Here is a 13219-nt window from a genome sequence, read left to right as displayed (position 1 = left end):
GGGTCCTATGTATTTCTTGGGTCTGGATATTTGAATGCCTTTCTAGGTTTGGAAAGTTTTCTTCCAGGATTTCATGGAATAAATTATCTAGGGCCTTATTATTTTCTTCCTCTTCTGGAATACCAATTATCCAGATGTTGGGGCACTTAATGGTATCCAGTATTCCTCGTATATTATCCTCATTTTTCATGGTTGTTTTCTCAATCTTCTTGATACTTTTTTCTAAGTCAGATGTTTTGTCTTCTATGTTAGAGATTCAATCTTCTGCCTGGTCTAACCTACTTTTAATACTTTCAAGGGAGGTTTTGATTTCCTGTATCACATTCTTCAATCCTTGAAGTTCCATCTGGTTCTTGTTTAAGGTATCCATTTCTTCTTTCAAGTCATGAAAGGACTTCCTCATCTGCTGGAGCTCCTTTTCTCTTTTATTTTCCATCTCAGTTAATTTTTTCACTACAAATATTCTGAATTATTGATCAGATGTGTCCATGACGTCCATTGTACTGACTATGGGTCACTTTGGCTTGAGGATTTCCCATGAGGGAGAGGTCTTTTGTTGGTTGCTCATCTTTTTTGGGTCTCTTTGATTGTTCCTAGTCATCAGGTAATCTATATTTTGCTTCCTAATTTATTTAAGGTATCTCTGAGTGTTAAGCATTGTACAGGATTAGAAAATTAATGATTTCTCTTATGGTTGGCCTACCTGTTTCTCACCATTACTATTAACTCTTGCCCCTAGTCCTGGATGTCCCCAAATCATCAAAATTCAGAGAGTCCAAAGGGTAGTGGGAAAGGGCCAAAGGATGAGTGACAGGACCAGGATGGTAAGGGCTGCAGCCTCAGTTTGCCTGGTGTCTGGAACTACTGGCCGGTTTGATCTGATTTGCTAGTGAGGTGGGAGTTCATCTTAAAGTCCCAGACAACCAACCTGGGGTCCAAGGTGGAGGAAAGGTGGGGATGAGTGAGGGTTCGTAGGGGTCGGGCCTGCAGCCTCAGTCCGCCTGGTGTCTGGAACTACTCGAGCATGAATGTTTTAAGGCAGCAAGTTTTCAGGCAGATTTTAGTATCTTAACCTGTGATTGGCCATGTGATTTCCAGCATTACAGCCAGGTGACCTAGCGACAGTGTCACCTACCTGATAATACTAGGGTACTTCAAAAAGTTAAGGGGATAAACTCCCAGGTGATTGAGTAGTGGTTTCCAGTGTCTCATTTTTCCCTATGCCCTGGACTATTGGATTCTATGGGTTCTAGATATGGAGCAGAGCCATCCTCAGGGGGACAGAGTGATGGAACTGCTGAGAGACAGCAATTCAACTCCCCACACCAGTGATTTTTTGAATTCCTGTGTCCATTGAGAGGTCATATTTTACTAGCCCAAGTAATGTGCTTCCTGTGAGTATTACCTCTTCTTTCAGTTACAACCTCCAGTTTAACTCCAGGTACACCTAGTCCTAAGCCTTTGGAAAGAACCATGCACCTCAAACTGACTATATACACCGTTCTTAGATTGAAATATGAGGCCCACTCCAAAAAACACATCAGAGAAGTAGAATGCTTCTATCCCCTTGAAAAAATAGTTGTAACTCCAAGAAATTTAGAAGAAATGTGCAATACATTAAGTGACCAGAAACTAGAGCAGTCACAAGAAACATAAAAAGACAACAACTTTTTTTTCTCAAAAGAAAGAACAACTTCTTGACATCCACAGACAGTACAATAAAACTCATAGAAATGTCAGATAAAATATTCATAATATTTATAGTGACAAAACTAAATGAAATGCAAGAGAAAAGACAATGAACTACAGGAGAGGAGGAAGTCCTTCCATGATTTCAAAAAAAAAAAATAAATAGACACCATAAAAAAGAATCAAAAGGAATTGTTAGAGATGAAGCATGTAATATAGGAAATTAAAACTTCACTCAAAAGTGTTAATAGCAGATTAGATTATTAAATGATTAAATGTGGGACCTAGAAGTCAAAACCTCTGACCTAGACAAAATCACCAAAAAGAATGGGAAAAAATGTAGATAACATAAAGAATGTACTAGATACCATTGAACTCTCAAAATTCAAATAATTGGTGCATAAAATGGTGAAGAATATAATAAGGTTTTGATAATTTAGTCCATAAAATATTTGGTAAAAACTTTCAAAATCTAGAGACATATTCGTAGATCCAGACCTAAGAAGTACAAAAAACATAAGCTGATATTCTCCGCGGCAAATCATAGCCAGTTGATTGATGATCAGTTGATTGATTGGTTGTCAGTCAACTGGTAAAAAATAAGCAATGATCTTGAGGGACCTCCATATTGATCTCCACAGTGGCTGTACTAATTTACATTCCTACCAACAGTGTAGGAAGATTCCCTTTTAAGCACAGCCTTAACAGCACTTAGGTTTTTTTTGTTGTTGTTTTTATTGTTTTTTTTGTTTGTTTGTTTGTTTTTTTGTTTTGTTTTGTTTTTTTTTTTTGTGAGAGAGAGAGTTTTTTGCCTTAGGGTGTGAACTTGCTGAGGAGAAAGAGAGACAGAAAGTGAGAAATCACACCCTTTCTCCTCCATTCTCCTCTTGGGATCTTGGGCAAGTACATGCTCTCAGTGTGAGTTTTAAGCCACCAAGTCTGGAACTCAAACCTCGGTCAATTATGGAGGAATCTGGCAACATAATTACTATGCCATCTGGTGGTTCTTATTTTTTTAATTTTTTAAATCTTAGCCATTTTGAATGTGGTTAGGTGGTATTTCTTTGTGGTTTTGATTTGCACCTCTCTTGTGATAAGGAATGTTGAGTATTTTTTCATATGCTCTTTGGTTGTACATGTGTCTTCCTTAGAGAGTTGTTTGTTTGGCTTGTTTTTTTTTTTTGCCATCATTAATTGGGTTGATCATTTTATTTTCTTTTATATATGCCTCTGGAATTCCCTCTGCATTCTGGTTATCAGTCCCTTGCTGAGTCATAGGTCTTTATTATTATTATTATTTTATTTCATTTTCTTTTATACATTCAGCCATGCTATTTGGCTTACAAAGTGAATATTTCAACATGTGAACACTAATTACTGTGTAATTTGCTGTGATGAAATTCTTAGTCTGATGAAATCCCATTTGTCTACATTTGTGATTATTGCCTGTGCTTTGGAAGTCTTATTTAGGAAGTCTTTGCCTATTCTAGTATCTTCCAAAGTTTCCCAAGTGTTTACTACCAGTAGTTTCATAGTTTGAGGTCTTAGGTTTAGATCTTTAATCCACTTGTGTGGAGTTGTGTGCTGTTTTTTTTATTTGGTGGGGAGAGGTTTTTGCTATAGGGTACGTGTGCTCTTTAGACAGACAGAGACATAGAGACAGAAAGCGAGAAATCACCCCCCAGGGGGGATGGTCACACCGCAATCCCTTCTCCTCTTGGGATCTTGGTCACGCACACACACATGCCCGGTGTGAGTTTTAAACCACCAGGTCTGGAATGCAAACCGTGGTCAACTACGTGCGAGTACAACAACATAGCAATTATGCTAACTGCTGGTTCCCATGAGTTGTGTTTTGTTAATGGTCAGAGATAGGGGTCCAGTTTAATCTATTTGCAAGTGGATACCCAGTTTTTCCAGCACCATTTGCTAAAGAGGTTTTCTTTATCCCATGGAATCGACTGATCCCCTTTGTCAAAAATAAACTGGCTGTATGTTTTGGGGGTTATTTCTGAGATTTCTATTTTGTCCCATTTATCTACATGTCTATGTTTGTGCCAATACCATGCTGTTTTGGTTGTCACAGCGTTGTATGTATTTTGGGTTCAGGAAGTGAGATGCCTACCCAAAGGATAGGAAAATGCTCAGTTGTAAAAGTGCTTGCACACCTATGTATATTTTGGCATTCTTCACAATTGCTAAGACATTTAACAACCTAAATATTCATAAAAAGATCAACAGATTAAAAAATTGTGGCACTTCTATTCTATGCAATACTACTTTGCATAAAAAAAAGAGACCCAAGCAGTTGATAGAAAGTGAATGAATGTGGAAGATTTATCGCTGAGTGAAGTGAGCCAGGTTATGAAGGAAAGACATTGTATGTCTCCATTTAACATATATTGACTGTCCACACTATATGGCACAAACTGAAATATTCTAGGATATAGAAGCATGTAAAAATGGTTATGAATACTGGAGACAGTGTAGGAAGAGGTTTGGAGATGAAGGAGATTGAGAGAAAGGAATCAAAGAGAAAAACAGAGTAGGAAGACAGGGGACACAGAAATAGTGAATTATCTGTTGATGATGATGTGTATGATACCTTCAACTGGAGTAGGGTGAAGTATATTTGTGTTAGGCAATTCATTTTACAAACTGTAGTGATGTACAATGACTGAATTCATTAAATAAATTAGCATAATGATTTAAAAATATTTTTAAATGTCCACATAGGTATGTAATCTAAACCATAGAATGAACCTAAAGAACCTAGCAACTTAATATGAATTAATCTAAGAGGATTCACTCCATGGCACATCATAATGAGTTTGGCCAAAATTACAAATATAGACATGATTCTAAACATGGCAAGAGAGAACTGTCAAGTTACTTAAAAGGTTATCCCATTAGGTTAACTTTGGTCCTCTCAATGGAAACAATGCAAGCTAGGAAAGAATGGGAAGATAAATTCAAAGTTTTCAAGGAAAATCATTTCAACCAATGTGGAGGGCACTGCATACGGGAGACATCTTAAGAGCTTCACCATCCTGAGAACTGTTCACCATCTTAGAAACCCTTAGGTTTCACTTCCTCACTGAGCAAACCATATCTCAGAAATCATGTGACCAACTGTTCTCCTGTGGGGCTGTTGTGTTTCTAGGCAATGGGAGAGATCCACCCAAACCAATGATTTGTTCATGCTGTTCTATCTCATTTGCATTTCAGGCAACCAATCAGTGCCCACCAGCCTGTATATAAGTTCTTAATTCTTCTTCAATAAAAAGAAGACTTGATCAGCATCTTGTCTTGTCTCCACTCTGTGTGTCTGTGTGTTTGTCACATCTCTCACTCCCTCCCCAAGGCGACTGTTCGACTGTCCTGAAGGTAGGGACATGTGGCGCCCAGACAAGGGAACTGGGTACGAGGGATCCAGTGAAGAGCTCTGAAATAAAGAGAAAGGCCATGGCGGAAAATGGAAGAGGATGGCAGAGAATCGTCCAGGTAAGTAACAAAGGTTACTTAACAAGAAATAAGGGTAACTATGGGAGAAGAAATGATTGAACGTGAGTTATTTGTTCATGGGCTTACTGAAGCCCTCAAGACATGCGGAGTTAAAATTAAGATTAAACAATTACTTTCTTTCTTTATTTCTTTCCTCTCTTATTGGAACCTAATAGATGAGATCATTAGGTGCCAGCTAACTGACCCTAAAATTGCGGCAGTTGTAGCAGAAGGAGAATAAATTATGCAAAAAATTAAAACTTAGACAGATAGTGAAGATACCATGGAAACTAAAATAGACCCTGGCACCAAAAAAGAAAAAGATTTAATTTCTTTGGACAGTGAGGAAAAAGTGACAGAACTTAATAAACAATTGGATATCAAACCAAAACAAATTAAAAAACCAAGAGTCAATGAGAAAGTTACAAACTTAAAAAAGCCTCAGAAAAAATTATACCCATCTCTTACAGAACTTAAAGCTCATTTGGATGACCAATTAACTGAGGCTGAAAAAGAAATTTTAGAAACAAAGGCAGCCAAATACAGTAATCCAAAATGGCTGACTAAAGAAAAAACTTTAGAAACAAAAGCAGCCAAATACAATCACCCAAAATGGCCACCTGAAGAAGAAACATTAGAAACAGAGGCAGCCAAGTACAATCATTCAAAATGGTCGCCTATCAAAAAACGACCGCCATCTTACAACTCGGTTTCATCTGCACCACCTTTGGTGATGCTGGTTATTGATCCTAGGGAAGAGGTTCTGAATAAAATTAAACAACTTGAAGAACAAAAAATATTGGTGGTCAAAAACAAAATCAACCTCTTAAATTGTGCAAAAACTGCCAAAGGGGATGAACCAGTCCCCGTCCCTAATTTTGACTTCATTCCTGGTAGATCCAAATGCACTATACAGTTCCTCCCTACTGATAAGATACATGCTGCCTTTACATCTAATTTGTGCACTCCACATAATACAGTTTTTGTTTGTGGCACTAACTTAGCTTACACGTTTTTACCGAACACTGGGTTGGCTCTTGTGTTCTTCCCATACTTATCCCTGACGTAGATGTTATTAAAGGAGATGAACCAGTTCCCATTCCTACTTTTGATTTAATTTGGGGTAATTCCAAATGCATGAGATGCAAGCGTGCTATACAGTTCCTCCCTATTCTTGCCACCTTAGGCATCACTGCAGCTATAGCTGCTGGCTCCACTGGATTAGGATACTCTCTACACCTTAAAGAAATTACTAAGGGCCTTATCTCTGATGTCCAAGAATTGGCTTCCACAGTTACCTTTATTCAGGACCAATTGGATTCCCTTGCAGAGGTAGTACTACAAAACAGACGTAGGTTAGACCTCCTCTTGGCAGAACAGGGGCGTCTCTGTCTTGCTTTACAGGAATGCTGCTGCTTTTATGCCAACAAGTCTGACATCATTTGTGACAAGCTCAACCAAATACCAGAGAATCTTCTTGAATGAAAGAAACAACTCACCGATAACCCCTTCTTTACTGCATGGAATGGACTCCTCCCCTTTTTCCTCCCCATACTTGGTCCGATTCTGGGTTTACTGATCGTTTGCTTTTGGGGGCCTGTTCTCTTTAATAAGCTCATGGCTTTCTTTAAACGCCAAATCGATGACTCCATAAAAATGCAGCCTATCCAAGTCCACTACCACAACATGGAGATGGAATATCATGGAGCCTAAACATTGCTCCTGCCTGAGGGGCTGAATCGGTTAGCCAAAGATGGGTAAGAGAGTCTGAGCCTAACAGCTGTACACTCCTCCCACCTAAGACAGGAAACCCATCATCGCAATGGGATTCTCCAATGACGGGTAAGGATGGACATGTGGCTCTAAAAATGACTCTAAACTAAGACAGGCATGATTCCCCCAGGCATTTTCTCCTCTCTTTAATAAAATAAAAAAGGGGAACATGTGGAGGGCACTGCATAAGGGAGCCATCTTAAGAGCTTCGCCATTTTGAGAACTGTCCACCATCTTAGAAACCATTAGGTTTCACTTCCTCATTGAGCAAACCATTTCTCAGAAATCATGTGATCAACCATTCTCCCATAGGGCGGTTGGGTTTCTAGGCAACAGGGGAGATCCACCCACACCAATGATTGGTTCATCCTGCTCTATCTCATTTGCATTTCAGGCAACCAATCAATGCCCACCAGCCTGTATATAAGCTCGTAATTCTTCCTCAATAAAAAGAAGACTTGATCAGCACCTTGTCTTGTCTCCACTCTGTGTTTCTGTGTGTTTGTCCCATCTCTCACTCCCTCCCCCAGGTGACTGTTTGACTGTCCTGCAGGTCGGGACAAACCAAGAATACCATACCTGGCAAGATTATCCTTTAGATAAAAAGAAAAGATTAAAACATTCTCAGAAAATGACCAGCAGGGGAACGAGCAGTTAGTGTAATGGCTATGTCACTGGACTCCCACGTAGTCGACCATGGTTCGCATCCTGGACATGGTGGCTTAAAACTCACACTGGCATGTGTGCGTACATGCCCATTCTCCTGAGAGGAGAATGGAGGAGAAGGGATTGCAGGGTGGCTATCTTCTTTGGGAGTGCTTTCTTGCTTTCTTTCTCTGTGTTACTCTGTCTCCCTGGCCAAGGCATGCACCCTATAGCAAAAAATTTCTCTCTAAAAAACAGATGATCAGATTAACAAAACAGTCATTTATTGTAATAATTTACCAACACTAAGCCAGCTCCTCATGCAGTTACTGAAGGAAGCACTATCTGAGGAAAACTCAAATGAGACAGTTAAATTTTAATTAACTTCTTTCATCAAGATACACAGACACTGTGAATGGTTAAAAAAAAAAAAGGAAAAACTATCTGCTGTCTACAAGAAATGGACCTCATAGATAAAGACATGCATAGACTAAAAGTGGAAGGGCTGGAGTAGGGTATTTCTTGCAAATGAAAAACAAAAATTACTGGAGTCTCAACATTGATTTCAGACAAAATAGACTTTAAGACAAAAACTGTAAGAGGACACAAAGGACATTATATAGTACTAAAAGAGCTAATTTACCAGGAAGATATAACACTTATAAATTCTATCCACCCAACTCAGGAGCACTGAAATATGTGAAGAAATGACTGCTATCTTTAGGAAAAGAGGTAGACTGCAACACACAAAACACTGGGAAGCTCAACACCCTACTATCTCCTTTGGACAAATCATCTAGACAGAAAATAAGCAAAGAGATAACCAATCTAAGCAATACAATAAATCAATTGGACATAACATATATCTGTAGAAGCTTCATCTAACAACAACAATATAAACATTTTTCTCATCCCTACCTGGAAATTTTATGAAGATTTTACTGATGCAGAGTCATAGGATTTCTATTTATCATCTCTAAACATGATGGGATTGAACTTCATATTAATTTCAAAAAGAACCTTAAAAAGGCACAAACATAAAAACTAAACAACTTACTCCTGAATAACTTCAGAATCACTGAAAAAACTTAGGGCTGAAATCAAAAGATTAATTGAGGGGCCACCAGGTGGTATGGTGGTTAAGGGCACTGGACTCCCACATGGCTGACCATGGTTCAAATCCCAGATCTGGCAGCTTTCTCTCTCTCTCTCTGCCTCTCTCTCTCTCTCTCTCTCGCGCTCTCCTCTCTCTCTCTCTCTCACGCACACACACACACACAAACACACACACACAATCCCTCTCTGGTCAAATTAAAACAAATAAATGAATAAAGTTAAAATAATAAAATAATTTTTAAAAAAAGATTAATTGAAACCACTGATAAGGAGCACACAAATCTCCATAAATTCTGGGACACAGCAAAAGCAGTCATAAGGAGGAAGTTTGTAGCAATTAATGCACATAAAAGAAAGATAGAAAGGTGGCAAATAGACAAGCAAACAATGCCCCTCAAGGACTTGGGAAAGCAACAATAACTAAAAAATGCCAGGGCTAAAAACAATAAAGAACCAAGTAGAGATATAAAAAATAGAATATAAACTAAGTACACAGAAATTAAATGAAATGGAAAGCTGATTCTTTGAGAAGATGAGCAAAGTTTATCTTGTTCATGCAAATTAGCTAGACTAATTAAGAAAAAAAAAAGCCAGATAGATCATATTTGCATTGAAATAGGCAATTACAACAGACATAATAGAAATACATCAGGCAGCAGCAGGTGACATGGTAGTTAAGGGCACTGGACTTCCACATGGCCGACCATGGTTCAAGTCCCAGACCCAGTGGCTTGCTTTCTGACTTTGTCTCTCTCTATTTCTCTCACTCTGTCTCTTGCTTTCTCACACTCTATCCCTCTCTGGTAAAATATAAATAACGTTAAATAAAATTTCTTATCTTTTAAAACAACCAACCTCCTAAAATGTAGTATTAATAGTGTCATCCTGAGACCAGCAGTTAGAGTGATGGCTATGTCACTGGACTTCCATGTAGTCAACCACAGTTCAAGTCCCAGACCTTGTGGCTTAAACTCATGCCGGGCACGTGTGCATAAGTACCCAAAGTCCTAAGAGAAGAAAGGAGGAGAAAGGATTGTGGCCTGGCCATCCCCCTGGGGGGTGATTTCTTTCTTTCTATCTCTCTGTCTCTGTCTGTCTGTCTGGCAGGCACACGCCCCCTATAGCAAAAACCTCTCCAAAAAACAAAAGTTAAATAAAATAATTTTTTTTAAAAATACACATAATACAAATACATCATTAGATAATACTATGAGGCACTATATGTTAATGACAACAAAAAACCTGAACAAGATAGACAAATTGCTAGAACATAGACTCTATCTACATTCAATCAGGAAAACACAGAAAATTTAAATAAACTCGTAGGAATCAATGAGTTTGAATCAGCAATAAATAGTTTCCCATCAAAGAAAAGCCTAGGTAAAGATAACTTCACTTTTGAAGTCTACAAAACTTTTATAAAAGAGCTAACCCCCATTCTACACAAACTATTTCTAAATATTCATAGCAAAAAATACTTCCAAAATTTATTCTATGAGTCCTCTATTATCTTCATCCCCCAAATAGACAAGGATATAAAAAAAGAAAACAACAGACCAATATATTTGATTAATATAGATGCAAAAATTCTCAACAAGATACTATCAAATCATATGTAATTATACACAAAAATATTATGCACCATGACCAAGTAGGCTTTTTTCCAGGGATGTAAATATAATCACAACATTAAAAGAAAAAAGATAAAAATTGCATGGTCATATCAATTGATACAGAAAAAGTGTTCAATAAGATAAAATGTCCCTTCATGATTAAGACTCTGAACAAAATCAGCTTAGAAAAGACTCAACACAATAAAAGTCAATATTCACCTTGCAAGCTAAATAATGTGCTTGAATGTATAAAAGAAATAGAAATAACCAGCAGTTAGCATAATGGCTATGTCGCTGGACTCCCATGTAGTCGACAATGGTTTCAGTCCTGGACCTGGTAGCTTAATCTCACGCCTGGCACGTATGCATGCGTGCCCATGATCCTGAGAGGAGAATGGAGAAGAAGGGATTGCTGCGTGGCCATCCCCCCTGGGGGGCAATTTCTCTCTTTCTGTCTCTCTGTCTCTCTCTGTCTTTCTGACAAGTGCACACACCCTATAGCAAAAGCCCCTCAAAAAAAAAAAAAAGAAAAGAAAGAAAGCAATGGAAATAACATAGTAAAAAAATGTCATCTATGACAAATCAATAACTAACATCATACAGAATGGGAAAAGGATGAATGCTTTTGCACTGAAAACTGGAAAAATCAAGGCTGTCCACTTTCTCCACTCCCTTTCAATATGGTACTGGAAGTTCTAGCCAATACAAACAGAAAGAGAAAAACAAATAGAAGGAATTCAAACAGAGAGAAGTGAAATTACCTATATTTGCAGATGACATGATTATATACATAGAAAACTCAAAAGATTCTATGAAAAATTCCTGGAAGTGATAAATTAATACAGTAAATTGCAGTATATAAAATAATGATATAAAAATCTATAACATTTCTCAACTGACGTAGAATTGAAGAAGTCAATACCATTTACCATAAGTAAAAAACGTCTGAAATACCTAGAAATAAATCTTACCAAAGAAGTCAAAGACTTCTACAAAGAAAACTATGAAAATTTAAAAAAGGAAATTGAAAATGATACAAAAAAAGTGGAAGGATATCTCATTTTCTTGGAACGAAAGAATTAACATAATCAAAATATCAATTCTACCAAAATTATTCTACATATTTACTGCTATTCCAATCAAAGTACCAGAGACATCCTTCGAAGATTTAGAAAAAAATATATAGAATTTTTCTGGAATCATAATATCCAAAGTAATTTTGTGCAAGAAGTTTGGAATAGGGAGTAACTCTCTCTCTGATCCCCAAATTTACTACAAAGCTGTAATAATCAAAACAGCATGGTAGTGGCACAAAAACAGGCATATGGGCTAAAGGTACAGAATAGAGACCCCAGAAATAAACTCCAAAACATACAGCCAACTGATTTTTTACAAAGGACACCAGATAATCCAGTGAAGAAAAGAAAATCTGTTTAGAAAATGGTGCTGGAAGAACAGGGTATCCATCTGCAGGGAGATGAAACTGGGGGACCAGCATATGGCATAGAGTTAAGTCACTGGGCTCCCTTTTAGCCAACTGTGGTCTGAGTCCTGGACTCAGTAGCTTAAAATTCATGCCGGGTGTGTTGCATGTATGTCCACAATATTGAGAAGTGAATGGAAGAGAAGGGATTGCAGCATGGTCATTCCCCTTGGGAGTGACTTCTCTATATGTTTCTATGTCTCTCTGGTGGGTGTAGATGCCCTATAGTAAAATTTTCTCATAAAAGATAAAAATTAGAAAGGACCCCTCTCTCTCTCACCATTAATAAGTATCAGCTCAAAATGGATCAAAGGTCTAAATCTATGACCTCAGACTATAAAATTACTGGTGGAAAACACAGAGAAAATTTTTGGAAATATCAGAGTAGGAAAAGACTTCTTAAATAAGACTTCACAAAACATAGGCAATAATCTCAAAAACAGGCAAGTGGAATTACATCAGATTCAAAAGCTTCTGCACAGCAAAAGAAATAATGATTAGAGTGAATAAGCAACCCTCAGAATGGGAGAATACATTTACACACTATGCCTCAGATAAATGACTGATAACCAGAATATATAGAGAACTTGAACAGCATACCCTAATTGAAGGAGAAAAAAAAAGATCAACAGACAACTCACTTGGAAGACATATGTGCAGCCAAAAAAACATATTAAAAAAATGCTCAACATCCCTTATTATAAGGGAGATGTAAAAAACCATAATGAGATACCATACAACTCCAGTCAGGGATATCTATTATTAAAAAAATAAATAATGATAAGTCCTGGCATATCTTTGGAGAAAAGAGAACTTCTCTACACTGTTGGTGGGAAGATAAACTAGTAGAGTCACTGTGGAGAACTATATTGAAGTTCCTCAAAAACCTACAAATAGAGCTACCATACAATTCAGTTATTCCACACATGGGCATCTACCCAAAGGAATTAGAAAATGCTTAGTCAGAAGACACTTGCAAGTACATGTTTATTGTGGCATTATTCACAATAGCTGAGAAATGGAACTTACCCAATGCATGGTGCTCATGGCCGGCTCTCAGCACTGGAAAGGAAGTATTAGATCTTGATGGCTGCACTGGGGTATGCAGTATCCTTAAGTCTTGCTGCTGCACCTGTGCTATCCAGGACCTTTCACTTGGTCCTCAGCACTCACCAGCCACCCCAGAGCACCTCTGTGGGGACTCAGAATAAAGATTTTCTGATGAGACTTCTCCATCAAGAATCATTTCTATGTTGGTAATAAAAATGAAGGTATTCTGCTGAGACTTCTCCATCCATATTCATTTCTACTTTGGAGAGACACAAATTCAGGGCATTTCTGAGATAGGTAATGAACTTCAGCTGTGAAATAATGATTTCAGGGACTAAACAAGATT

General features: G+C 37.8%; 1 pseudogene; it reads left to right on the top strand.

The window, feature by feature from the left end:
* The window catches only part of LOC106734902 (olfactory receptor 4C16-like), a 33915-nt pseudogene extending 27009 nt beyond the window's left edge, over positions 1 to 6906 (top strand).
* Positions 6907 to 13219: the final 6313 nt, after the last annotated feature.

The sequence above is a fragment of the Tupaia chinensis genome, unplaced genomic scaffold (assembly GCF_000334495.1).
Source record: "Tupaia chinensis unplaced genomic scaffold, TupChi_1.0 Scaffold000037_18, whole genome shotgun sequence".
In the NCBI taxonomy this organism is placed as follows: Eukaryota; Metazoa; Chordata; class Mammalia; order Scandentia; family Tupaiidae; genus Tupaia; species Tupaia belangeri.
Note: the sequence above shows the minus strand (reverse complement) of the source record. Positions and strands in the feature narration are given on the sequence as shown.